Below are 12,752 nucleotides of genomic sequence, written 5' to 3' on the forward strand. Positions count from 1 at the left end.
AGGCTTCAGCGAAAACCTGCATTCGCCCCATAGGACGCACACACATTTCCCCTTCATTTTTGGAGGAGGAAAAGTTCGTCCTATAGGGCGAAAAATACGGTAATTCGTTCCGGAGGTCCGTTCTTAACCTGAAACCGTTCTTAACCTGAAGCACCACTTTAGCTAATGGGGCCTCCTGCTGCCACCGTGCTGCCAGAGCACAATTTCTGTTCTCATCCTGAAGCAAAGTTCTTAACCCGAGGTACTATTTCTGGGTTAGGGGAGTCTGTAACCTGAAGCGTATGTAACCTGAAGCGTCTGTAACCCGAGGTACCATTGTACATCTCACTGTAGTGGGGAAGACTGCTCTGTGTGTTTGTGCTTAGTCTGCTGCCAAGGTGGTATCTGTTGATGGGCAACTTCAGTGCCCCGCTCTTCCTTCTGTATCAACCAGACCTGGAATGCACAGCCATTCAAATAGAGGACACCTTCATACAGAGAACTGTCACCTGTCCACATCCTCTGATAGCCCTGAAAATTGACAACTGTCTTCTGTAAAATAGGACTCCTGAGCATCTTATATTTGCTGCTCTTCTTCTGCTGATGAGTGAACGTGATGCCATTTCTCTTTCATCCCGGCTTTTTCCACACTCTGCATAATCTAAATAGGATCCATTTGTTTGTATATTTAGGTTACTTCCTAAACAAACAATGCAAATTAAGAGACAGTCTATACATACATACATAAAAGGTAAGTATTTTGTTCCCTGTGGCTGGGAGTGCTAGGATGAGAAGCACCCATGTAACCCACCTTGTCTTAGACACACACCAGTGATATATCAGGGGAGCACCTTGCTTGTTTTAGTTTTTTGGGGGGGAGAGATAGATAAAGAGATAGAGAGATAGAGAGAGAGGTTGCATTGGAAGTAAGCAAGGGCACCGCAGGGACTTGAACCCCGTCCTGGAAACCAGGAGTGCCAACCACCAGCGCCTTTTGCTTTTTTTTCCTTTTTCTTTTTTTGGCAATGCAACAAGGTGAAAAGCAAAACCTGAGCGAACACTCTGAATACTGAATGTTCTCTCAGGAAAAAGAAAACCCTTAAGAGTTATGAAGTTGCAGACAGAACACAATTGAGGTTTTATCCCTTGCCAAGCAAGGGATATTCTTTTTTTAAAAAAAATTATTATTATTTTACAATACAAGGATATAAAAACACATAACACAATTTTTCACAAATACATTTTTTGGAGTTCCCTCAGCTCCTCTGCAAATCCTCCGTTTTAATCCTTCTTCCGCATTTCTTAATCTAGTATTGCCTTTTATTAAAAGCCTCCTCCCTCTTATTCCCTTTTTTACAATATTTCAAATATTATTTTCACAGAGGCTCTTGCAAATCTACAAACGTTAATTGTTCATTGCAAATACTTTTCAAATAGTCTACAAATTTACTCCAGTCTTCAGTGAATCTGTGGTCTCGTAGGCCTGGGATCCTTCCTGTTAATTTATCAAGTTCTGCGTATTCCATTAACTTCATTCTCCATTCTTCCATCGACGGTAATTATTCTTGTTTCCATTTTTGGGCTAGCAGTATTCTTGCCGGCCAAGCAAGGGATATTCACCTAGATGTGTTTAAGTCACAGAGTGTCATTTTGACTGCCATTAATTTGCAGGGCAGAACAAAGAGAGAGGCTGGTTCCAGTCTTAAAACTCACCTTTTTGTTTGTCCCTCTGAAGTGTGAATTCATGGGCCTGGAAGTTCCTTCTGCTGGTCTGTGAAAAGCAATCTGGACTCATTAGCTTGTCCCCAGCCTATTCCCACCAATTCCAGAGAAATGTTCTTACCAACCTGACTTCTGCAGGAGGAGCTGGCTTCCCCTGAGTGTGGTGGGCTCTTGGACAAAACTGTGAAGAGATCAAGCAAACGGAAATGGAGAAGCCAGCACAAAAGGATTGTACTGAAAAAGATCACTGAATTGTGGAGTGTGAAGTTCACTTGCCGTTAAGTTTCCTGAAGGTTTGCAAAATTCCATTTCTTGTGTCACTGGGATGCACCTGGAAGAGACTAGGGTCTTCAGCAGCCCTCCCCTCCAGACCCAGAGGAGCAAAAACAGCAGGTTACCTAAAGCAGTGCAGTCAAGACGCAGATATCTCTCAATCCTATCCTGCAGATGTTCACTTGATGTATCAAGAGCTCTGACACTGCCTTACAGTGATACCTCGGGTTAAGTACTTAATTCGTTCTGGAGGTCCGTTCTTAAGCTGAAACTGTTCTTAACCTGAAGCACCACTTTAGCTAATGGGGTCTTCTGCTGCTGCCGCGTCGCCAGAGCACGATTTCTGTTCTCATCCTGAAGCAAAGTTCTTAACCCGAGGTACTATTTCTGGGTTAGCGGAGTCTGTAACCTGAAGTGTCTGTAACCTGAAGCATATGTAACCCGAGGTACCACTGTACTTGTCAATTGAGCAGGCAATCTACTTCAGGCACAGGTAGCTCTGTGAGGTCTGTAAAAAAAAGAGCTGGAACAAAGCAAGGTTGGCTGTCCCACCAAAAGATGTACCTTATCGTGTGGTGATGGCACAGGAAAGGGCCTCCCTTGCAGTGGTGTCCCTTTCCCTTGCAGAGAAGTCCCTCCAGGTAGAAGCACGGAGAGTGACTGCATTAGGCTTTCAAGTTTGCAGCTCTTCTGAAAAAGTGATTGAATAACCAACATTGCTCAATACAAGCTCTTTGGAATATTTAGTTTGCATATTTGATGTATTATTCCATTTGGAGCCTACCTTTTCTCTAACGGGCTCAGGGTGCTTGAATGGTCCCCCTCACTGCGACCTGAAAGTATCTTTGTACAAAGAGTTGCAGGCAGAACACAACACATATTTTCTCCTCAGCCAAGCACAAGATACTCACCTAGTTGACCTTTAGCCAGAAGACACAAAACTGTATTGCTGGTATAATTACAATAGAGCAGTTAGAGATTAAAGGTAAAGGGACCCCTGACCATTAGGTCCAGTCGTGACCGACTCTGGGGTTGCGGTGCTCATCTCGCTTTATTGGCTGAGGGAGCCGGCGTACAGCTTCTGGGTCATGTGGCCAGCATAACTAAGCCGCGTTTGGCGAACCAGAGCAGTGCACTGAAATGCCGTTTACCTTCCCACCGGAGCAGTACCTATTTATCTACTTGCACTTTGACGGGCTTTAGAACTGCTAGGTTGGCAGGAGCTGGGACTGAGCAATGGGAGCTCACACTGTCACGGGGATTTGAACCACTGACCTTCTGATTGGCAAGTCCTAGGCTCTGTGGTTTATGCACAGCACCACTTGCGTCCCACTTAGAGATTACTTGTTAGTTATTATGGCCGCCTCTGATAATACAAAAGTATTGCAGCTGAAGGTAACTAAGTGAGACGTTACAGACAAAGGAAGAAGTTTGCTACACCAGGTTTTTTAATATATTACCTTAGGAACAGACCTACTGGCAAGAATCAAAGTTTTAGTATTTATCAGAGACCCAACAACTATCAACCCTATCATGCAAGTTATCACCAAAAAGCCAGTAATACAATTTTGGACAAATTAAATTTCTAATAAAGTCTCAGCGTTAATGAATCGTGTTTCCCGCATTAAACAGACCTGTTTGCACCCCAGGCAAAGAAAATTGGGAGCTACATACCTCCTTTATCTACAGGATATAGGGGTACAGATCTCTATTCCAAAATGTTTCACAAATGTGGGTTGTTATGATTTTGCGTGCCCCATCTGGCCATTAGTGGAACAATCAGCCACCCTCTTATTTACGAGTGAAAATCACCAGTCAGGATTCCTAAGCTTTCAATAACTTCTCAGTCAATTCAGCCTTATCTTGTGACCCCCACCACACCCCCTCTTGTCATTAGTGGAACGTTCAGCCACCCTCTTATGTATGAGTGAAAATGGCCAGAGAGTTTCAAATATTTCAGCCTTACCATTCGCAGACAAAGTTTTCTGCCCTTTATGTACAGGAAAATATGGTCAAGGCTCATTCCTACTAATTATGAATTTGTAGGTGCTTAAACGTTTGCTGGACTTTAGCATGTTTGTAGTTTTGCTTACAAATGGCTGACAAAATGGTGAAAAACCCTAAATACCCACTCCAATCCTTGCAGAAACATTTCCTTCCATACAGCCACAGATTCGCAGGGCTGGAAGGGACCCTAGGGTCACCTAGTCCAACTCTCTGAAATACAAGAAACCCAGTAGCTATCTACCCTATCATGCAAGTTTTCACCAAAAAGCCAGTAACACAATTTTGGTCAAATTAAATTTCTAATAAAGTCTCAGCGTTAATGGGTCGTGTTTCTCGCATTAAACAGCCCTATTTGCACCCCCGGCAAAGAAAATTGGGAGCAATATGCCTCCTTTATCTACAGGATATAGGGGTACAGATCTCTATTCCAAAATGTTTCACAAATGTTGGTTATTATTATTTTGCGTGCCCCATCTGGTCATTAGTGGAACGTTCAGCCACCCTCTTATTTACGAGTGAAAATGACCAATCAGGATTCCTAAGCTTTCAATAACTTCTCAGTCAATTCAGCCTTATCTTGTGACCCCCACCACACCCCCTCTTGTCATTAGTGGAACGTTCAGCCACCCTCTTATGTATGAGTGAAAATGGCCAGAGAGTTTCAAATATTTGCACCCCAGGCAAAGAAAATTGGGAGCTACATGCCTCCTTTATCTACAGGATATAGGGGTACAGATCTCTATTCCAAAATGTTTCACAAATGTGGGTTGTTAGGATTTTGCGTGCCCCATCTGGCCATTAGTGGAACAATCAGCCACTCTCTTATTTACGAGTGAAAATCACCAGTCAGGATTCCTAAGCTTTCAATAACTTCTCAGTCAATTCAGCCTTATCTTGTGACCCCCACCACACCCCCTCTTGTCATTAGTGGAACGTTCAGCCACCCTCTTATTTACGAGTGAAAATCACCAGTCAGGATTCCTAAGCTTTCAATAACTTCTCAGTCAATTCAGCCTTATCTTGTGTGCCCCACCACACCCCCTCTGGTCATTAGTGGAACGTTCAGCCACCCTCTTATGTATGAGTGAAAATGGCCAGAGAGTTTCAAATATTTCCTCAATCATTTCAGTCTTACCATTAGCAGACAAAGTTTTCTGCGCTTTATGTATAGGAAAATATGGTCAAGGCTCATTCCTACTAATTATGAATTTGTAGGTGCTTAAACGTTTGCTGGACTTTAGCATGTTTGAAAATTTTGCTTACAAATGGCTGACAAAATGGTGAAAACCTCTAGAATCTAGATACTCACTCCAATGCCTCTACCAAGCCGCCTCTACCATTGCTATCAGTAGGTTCACCATCAAAATGCCTTATTTATTTTTTTCACACTGAAATCAGCAAAGCAACTGTTACAAGACAAAGGAAGCAGTTTGATGCATCAGATTTTAAAATGGCTATTCTAAATGTATTACCTTGGGAGCAGAAGTCCTTGTGAGGATCCAAACCATGTTTGGATCCTTCTGGATTTATACACATCTGAAGGAATAAAAACTCAACAATATTTTGGTGAGCCTCTTCTGCAGTTGCCCAGTAACTACAATTATGTATAATACTCTCACCCTTAGTTGGTTGCTTTTTGCTGCTTCTTCTTTTGGCTTTCTCAGTTATTTCCTCCTTTTTTTGCTTCCCCCAGAACCAATTCTTGATCCTAGTGGCTTCCAAATCTTTTCTTGTTCAATAGTTTTCGTGCCTTCATTCTGTTCTAACTTCACCAGTCTAAAGTGGCTCCTGGAATGCTTGTCAGTTGCCTTGATTCCCATCAGGGAAAAGGGTGGGGTATTATTAATAATAATAATAATAATAATAATAATAATAATAATAATAATGCCTCTTCCTAGCTTCATATGCCAAATGCCACCACTTTTAAGCCAGCTGCTCAAGAGGGTTTGTTATTCTATTCCTTGGAAGCCACATTATAAATAAAATGAAGTTCTGCCCATTAGCAAAGGAGCTTATCTATAGTCCCCAAGAAGGTATCACAAAATGGCTGCAAAGCATTTTTGTCAACAAGGCAACCTGAGATAACATAAAATTAAAAGGAACTATGTTGTCTTCTTCCCCTCTGCTTTGCTCTTTATCACATGCACAGCCTTCTTTCCCCCCTGGATCCACCTACCCTTCTCACTTCTAAGTCTTACCTATGTTAAAATCTTCCCAATCTTGGTTTTTCTAACTTCTGGAGTGAAGTTCTGGAGCGAATGGTCGCAGACCAGATCCAGGTGTTCTTGGAAGAATCTGATTTTCTGGATCCATTTCAATCAGGGTTTAGGCCTGGTTTTGGCACAGAAACTGTCTTGGTCACCCTGTGTGATGACCTGTCAAGAGAGAGACAAGGGAAACATGTCCCTGTTAATTCTTCTCGACCTCTCAGTGGCTTTCGATGCCATCGACCACAGTATCCTTCTGCAGCAACTCTCTGAACTAGGAGTAAGTGGCACCAATTTGCAGTGGTTCCAGTCCTACTTGGATGGTCGCTCCCGGATGGTGTTACTTTTCAGCCCCATGGAACCTCCAACAGGGGTTCCGCAGGCCTCAATTCTATCCCCCATGTTGTTTAACCCTGGGAGGTCGCCTGCTCTGGATGGGGTTACACCGCCCCTGAAGGAGTAGGTTTGTAGCTTGGGGGTACTCCTGGATCCTTTGCTGTTGCTTGATGCTTAGATCACCTCAGTGGCCCAGAGTGCCTTCCATCAGCTTCAGCTGGTGGCCCAGCTACACCTCTATCTGGACAGGGATAGCCTAACTACTGTTGTCTATGCTCTGGTAACCTCAAGGTTAGATTACTGCAATGCGTTATGCATAGGGCTGCCTTTGAAGAAGGTTCGGAAACTTCAGCTGGTGCAGAATAGAGTGGCCAGGTTGCTCACTGCAGCAAGACGGTTTGAGCATATTACATCAATCCTGGTCCAACTGCACTGGCTACCAATTAGTTTCTGGGACCAATTCAAAGTGCTGGTGTTGACCTATAAAGCCTTAAACAGCTCAGGACCACAATACTTCAAGGAAAGCCTCCTCCCATATGAACCTACCCAGACCCTGAGATCATCTTCTGAGGCCCTCCTTTGTGCGCCTTCTCCTCGAGAGGTGAGGAGGGTGGCAACACAGGAACGGGGCCTTCTCTGCAGTGGCTCCCCACCTGTGGAATGCTCTCCCCAGTGAAGTTTGCCTGGCGCCTTCACTATATACTTTAGGCACCAGGCAAAAACGTCCCTTTTTTAACAAGGCCTTTGCCTGACCTGATCTACATCCTATACCCTTTTTAAAATGCTGGCTCTCTTGGGGGGGGGGTTATTGGGCTGTTATTGTTTTGATTTTGTGTATTTGATATTTTATGTGAACAGCCCTGAGACCTTTGGGTATAAGGCGGTATAGAAAACAAACAAACAAACAAACAAACAACAACTTAGGCAACAGAAATCCCAGCCTTCTATTTTCTGTATTTATTCTTCAATCTGCTTGAAGCAGACTTCATATCCACCTACCATCATTTCCTGCGCTCCTTTTCACATCCAAAGACTTGTTGGCTGAAAGGTAAATAAACTTGATTTCGCCCCTCACATTCTTTCATTTCTTAGTTTTCCCTTGTATCTCTTTTTAAAGTTGTAAATAAAAAATTTTCTGTGCCTTACAATTCCTTTGTTTACTTTTAAAAAAAATACTAGTTATAGTTTTGAAAAGAAATCTAACCTAAGCTGGTTTTAGTTTCCATTTTAAACCTATTCCCCCAGCCTCCCTCTCTGTTATGTACTAAGCTTGGATCCTAGAACAATAGGCAGGTAGGATCCTAGAATGCAACAACCGGATTGGCCTGCAGGAGCAGCCCAGTCAGATCCCAGGAAGAAGTTAATCAGCCTATTAGGCTGGTAGGGTCCTAGGATGCAACAACTGATTGGCCTGCAGTAGCAGCCAAATCAGGCTCCAGGAGGGAAACATAATCAACCAATCAGATGGGGGACTCATTGTGTAAATAAGCCTGAGGTTTGAGGGGAAATTTATTTGCTGTTTTTCAAGCTGCAATAAATAGCGTGAAATCACTCTTTGACTCCGAGTATATTTCACCCTCCTAATTCCTCTGCTCATTAGCTCCTTCACCTCTGACCAGTGAGAGGGCTAAAACCAGTACTATAGCCAGGGACAGTCTCACTCACTAGAATCTGGCTCGCTCCTTCCACCACCTGTTGGTCATAAGGACACATAAAAAAGTCCCTCAGCCCATTAATACAGTGGATACAAATGTGTATTAGTGCCCACCCCAGTCCCTAATAACAGGGTTGCTGGGGTACCAACTTGAATAAAATATTGGGAGGGGGCAGTAAGCACCACCCTCCATAATTAATCACATGACATGGTGCACCCCCCTATTTGAATGGCAATACCCATCAACTTTTTTTGGGGGGTCCCAGTCCCTTCAAATATTTTATTGGGGAGGGGGCTTAAGAAGAGTTAGCTCTTAAGTTGGGGTATATGTCGTTCCTGGATCAATGTCTTTGCTTGCCTTGCTATGTGTAGCACCTGCTGTTCCTTTGAATGGCATTTTGCGCATGTATCACACTGATCTGAGCATTAAAGATTTTGGTAGACTCTGCAGCCTGAGTTCGAATTCTTCACTGAGTGGGAGACGGGAAATTCTCCTCCACTGTGTGTTTTTCTGGAGATTCTCTTGAGCCTCCCATAGCCAGTTTTTCTTGGGGGGAAATGTCTATGCTCTTCCCTTTCCCTATAATAGGATGTTCTTGTTCCTCCCATAATTTCTACCCAGTTGTAATTGAAAGTGGCACCATCAACAAACATCTCCCAAGGGATCACAGGTAGAAAATTGTCTTTCTTGCTTTTATTTTTTAAAATCAAAATCAAAGACTTTTCAATTCCGAAATTGGAAATATTATTTAACACAATATGAAGAGGTGTTGATGTGCCAGGTACTGTACAGGGAAACATTTTTGTATTGGATTAATTCCCAAACCCAGATAAAATAAAGTAACGGTTTCAATTCCTTTTGCCTTCTTAATCTCCTGAATCAAGATCAAAAAATGTTCACAGCAGTCCTGGTCAAAAGTTTGAGTTGTAGCGCTCCAACTATAGGAACATCGCCCAGCTGCAAGGTGTGGAGGCCTCTCCCTACAAGGCCCTTTCTACCTAGCCGAAGGGGCGGGGCCCACACTCACCAGCCCCACTGAAGAGGCTCCTCATGAGGCTGAAGGAACATCGCCCGGCTGTGGGGCATGGAGGCCGCTCCCTGCAAGGCCCCTTCCACCTGGCCTAGGGGGCAGGGCCCACACTCACCAGCCCCACTGAAGAGGCTCCTCATGAGGCCGGAGGAACATCGCCTGGCTGTGGGGCATGGAGGCCGCTCCCTGCAAGGTCCCTTCCACCTGGCCTAGGGGGCAGGGCCCACACTCACCAGCCCCACTGAAGAGGCTCCTCATGAGGCCGGAGGAACATCGCCTGGCTGTGGGGCATGGAGGCCGCTCCCTGCAAGGCCCTTTCCACCTGGCCTAGGGGGCAGGGCCCACACTCACCAGCCCCACTGAAGAGGCTCCTCATGAGGCTGGAGGAACATCGCCTGGCTGTGGGGCATGGAGGCCGCTCCCTGCAAGGCCCCTTCCACCTGGCCTAGGGGGCAGGGCCCACACTCACCAGCCCCACTGAAGAGGCTCCTCATGAGGCCGGAGGAACATCGCCTGGCTGTGGGGCATGGAGGCCGCTCCCTGCAAGGTCCCTTCCACCTGGCCTAGGGGGCGGGGCCCACACTCACCAGCCCCACTGAAGAGGCTCCTCATGAGGCTGGAGGAACATCGCCTGGCTGTGGGGCATGGAGGCCGCTCCCTGCAAGGCCCTTTCCAACTGGCCTAGGGGGCAGGGCCCACACTCACCAGCCCCACTGAAGTGGCTCCTCATGAGGCCAGAGGAACATCACCCGGCTGTGGGGCATGGAGGCCGCTCCCTGCAGGGCCCCTTCCACCTGGCCTAGGGGGCAGGGCCCACACTCACCAGCCCCACTGAAGAGGCTCCTCATGAGGCCGGAGGAACATCGCCTGGCTGTGGGGCATGGAGGCCGCTCCCTGCAAGGCCCTTTCCAACTGGCCTAGGGGGCAGGGCCCACACTCACCAGCCCCACTGAAGTGGCTCCTCATGAGGCCAGAGGAACATCACCCGGCTGTGGGGCATGGAGGCCGCTCCCTGCAGGGCCCCTTCCACCTGTCCTAGGGGGCAGGGCCCACACTCACCAGCCCCACTGAAGAGGCTCCTCATGAGACCGGAGGAATATCACCCGGCTGTGGGGCATGGAGGCCGCTCCCTGCAAGGCCCCTTCCACCTGGCCTAGGGGGCAGGGCCCACACTCACCAGCCCCACTGAAGTGGCTCCTCATGAGGCTGAAGGAACATCGCCTGGCTGTGGGGCATGGAGGCCACTCCCTGCAAGGTCCCTTCCACCTGGCCTAGGGGGCAGGGCCCACACTCACCAGCCCCACTGAAGAGGCTCCTCATGAGGCCGGAGGAACATCGCCCGGCTGTGGGGCATGGAGGCCACTCCCTGCAAGGTCCCTTCCACCTGGCCTAGGGGGCAGGGCCCACACTCACCAGCCCCACTGAAGAGGCTCCTCATGAGGCCAGAGGAACATCACCCGGCTGTGGGGCATGGAGGCCGCTCCCTGCAAGGCCCCTTCCACCTGGCCTAGGGGGCAGGGCCCACACTCACCAGCCCCACTGAAGTGGCTCCTCTTGAGACCAGAGGAACATCACCCGGCTGTGGGGCATGGAGGTCACTCCCTGCAAGGCCCCTTCCACCTGGCCTAGGGGGCAGGGCCCACACTCACCAGCCCCACTGAAGAGGCTCCTCATGAGACCGGAGGAACCTCACCCGGCTGTGGGGCATGGAGGTCACTCCCTGCAAGGCCCCTTCCACCTGGCCTAGGGGGCAGGGCCCACACTCACCAGCCCCACTGAAGAGGCTCCTCATGAGGCTGAAGGAACATCGCCCGGCTGTGGGGCATGGAGGCCACTCCCTGCAAGGCCCCTTCCACCTGGCCTAGGGGGCAGGGCCCACACTCACCAGCCCCACTGAAGAGGCTCCTCATGAGGCTGAAGGAACATCGCCCGGCTGTGGGGCATGGAGGCCGCTCCCTGCAAGGCCCCTTCCACCTGGCCTAGGGGGCAGGGCCCACACTCACCAGCCCCACTGAAGTGGCTCCTCATGAGGCCAGAGGAACATCACCCGGCTGTGGGGCATGGAGGCCGCTCCCTGCAGGGCCCCTTCCACCTGGCCTAGGGGGCAGGGCCCACACTCACCAGCCCCACTGAAGAGGCTCCTCATGAGACCGGAGGAATATCGCCTGGCTGTGGGGCATGGAGGCCGCTCCCTGCAAGGCCCTTTCCAACTGGCCTAGGGGGCAGGGCCCACACTCACCAGCCCCACTGAAGAGGCTCCTCATGAGGCCGGAGGAACATCGCCCGGCTGTGGGGCATGGAGGCCGCTCCCTGCAAGGCCCCTTCCACCTGGCCTAGGGGGCAGGGCCCACACTCACCAGCCCCACTGAAGTGGCTCCTCTTGAGACCAGAGGAACATCACCCGGCTGTGGGGCATGGAGGTCACTCCCTGCAAGGCCCCTTCCACCTGGCCTAGGGGGCAGGGCCCACACTCACCAGCCCCACTGAAGAGGCTCCTCATGAGACCGGAGGAACCTCACCCGGCTGTGGGGCATGGAGGCCACTCCCTGCAAGGCCCCTTCCACCTGGCCTAGGGGGCAGGGCCCACACTCACCAGCCCCACTGAAGAGGCTCCTCATGAGGCTGAAGGAACATCGCCCGGCTGTGGGGCATGGAGGCCGCTCCCTGCAAGGCCCCTTCCACCTGGCCTAGGGGGCAGGGCCCACACTCACCAGCCCCACTGAAGAGGCTCCTCATGAGGCTGAAGGAACATCGCCCGGCTGTGGGGCATGGAGGCCGCTCCCTGCAAGGCCCCTTCCACCTGGCCTAGGGGGCAGGGCCCACACTCACCAGCCCCACTGAAGTGGCTCCTCATGAGGCCAGAGGAACATCACCCGGCTGTGGGGCATGGAGGCCGCTCCCTGCAGGGCCCCTTCCACCTGGCCTAGGGGGCAGGGCCCACACTCACCAGCCCCACTGAAGAGGCTCCTCATGAGACCGGAGGAATATCGCCTGGCTGTGGGGCATGGAGGCCGCTCCCTGCAAGGCCCTTTCCAACTGGCCTAGGGGGCAGGGCCCACACTCACCAGCCCCACTGAAGAGGCTCCTCATGAGACCGGAGGAACATCACCCGGCTGTGGGGCATGGAGGCTGCTCCCTGCAAGGCCCTTTCCAACTGGCCTAGGGGGCAGGGCCCACACTCACCAGCCCCACTGAAGTGGCTCCTCATGAGGCCAGAGGAACATCACCCGGCTGTGGGGCATGGAGGCCGCTCCATGCAGGGCCCCTTCCACCTGTCCTAGGGGGCAGGGCCCACACTCACCAGCCCCACTGAAGAGGCTCCTCATGAGACCGGAGGAACATCACCCGGCTGTGGGGCATGGAGGCTGCTCCCTGCAAGGCCCTTTCCAACTGGCCTAGGGGGCAGGGCCCACACTCACCAGCCCCACTGAAGTGGCTCCTCATGAGGCCAGAGGAACATCACCCGGCTGTGGGGCATGGAGGCCGCTCCCTGCAGGGCCCCTTCCACCTGGCCTAGGGGGCAGGGCCCACACTCACCAGCCC

At 49.9% G+C, this 12,752-nt stretch overlaps 1 long non-coding RNA gene across 9 annotated transcripts; it reads right to left on the bottom strand.

The window, feature by feature from the left end:
- Window positions 1-363: 363 nt before the first annotated feature.
- On the bottom strand, window positions 364-6,355 carry LOC308579079. Of its 9 annotated transcripts, none has more exons than XR_014004252.1 (4): window positions 2,433-6,355; window positions 1,827-2,183; window positions 1,693-1,750; window positions 364-679 (listed from the first exon to the last, which is right to left on the bottom strand). It is a non-coding gene; the product is annotated as an uncharacterized lncRNA (long non-coding RNA). The 9 variants fall into 9 exon arrangements; XR_014004254.1 differs by lacking the exon at window positions 364-679 and adding an exon at window positions 1,200-1,599 and having other exon boundaries at window positions 1,693-2,183; window positions 2,433-5,789; window positions 6,180-6,355; XR_014004255.1 differs by lacking the exon at window positions 364-679 and adding an exon at window positions 1,200-1,599 and having other exon boundaries at window positions 1,693-2,183; window positions 2,433-3,935; window positions 4,340-6,355.
- Between the last annotated feature and the right edge of the window lie 6,397 nt (window positions 6,356-12,752).

The sequence above is a fragment of the Podarcis bocagei genome, assembly GCF_964188305.1.
Source record: "Podarcis bocagei genome assembly, chromosome: Z".
In the NCBI taxonomy this organism is placed as follows: domain Eukaryota; kingdom Metazoa; phylum Chordata; class Lepidosauria; order Squamata; family Lacertidae; genus Podarcis; species Podarcis bocagei.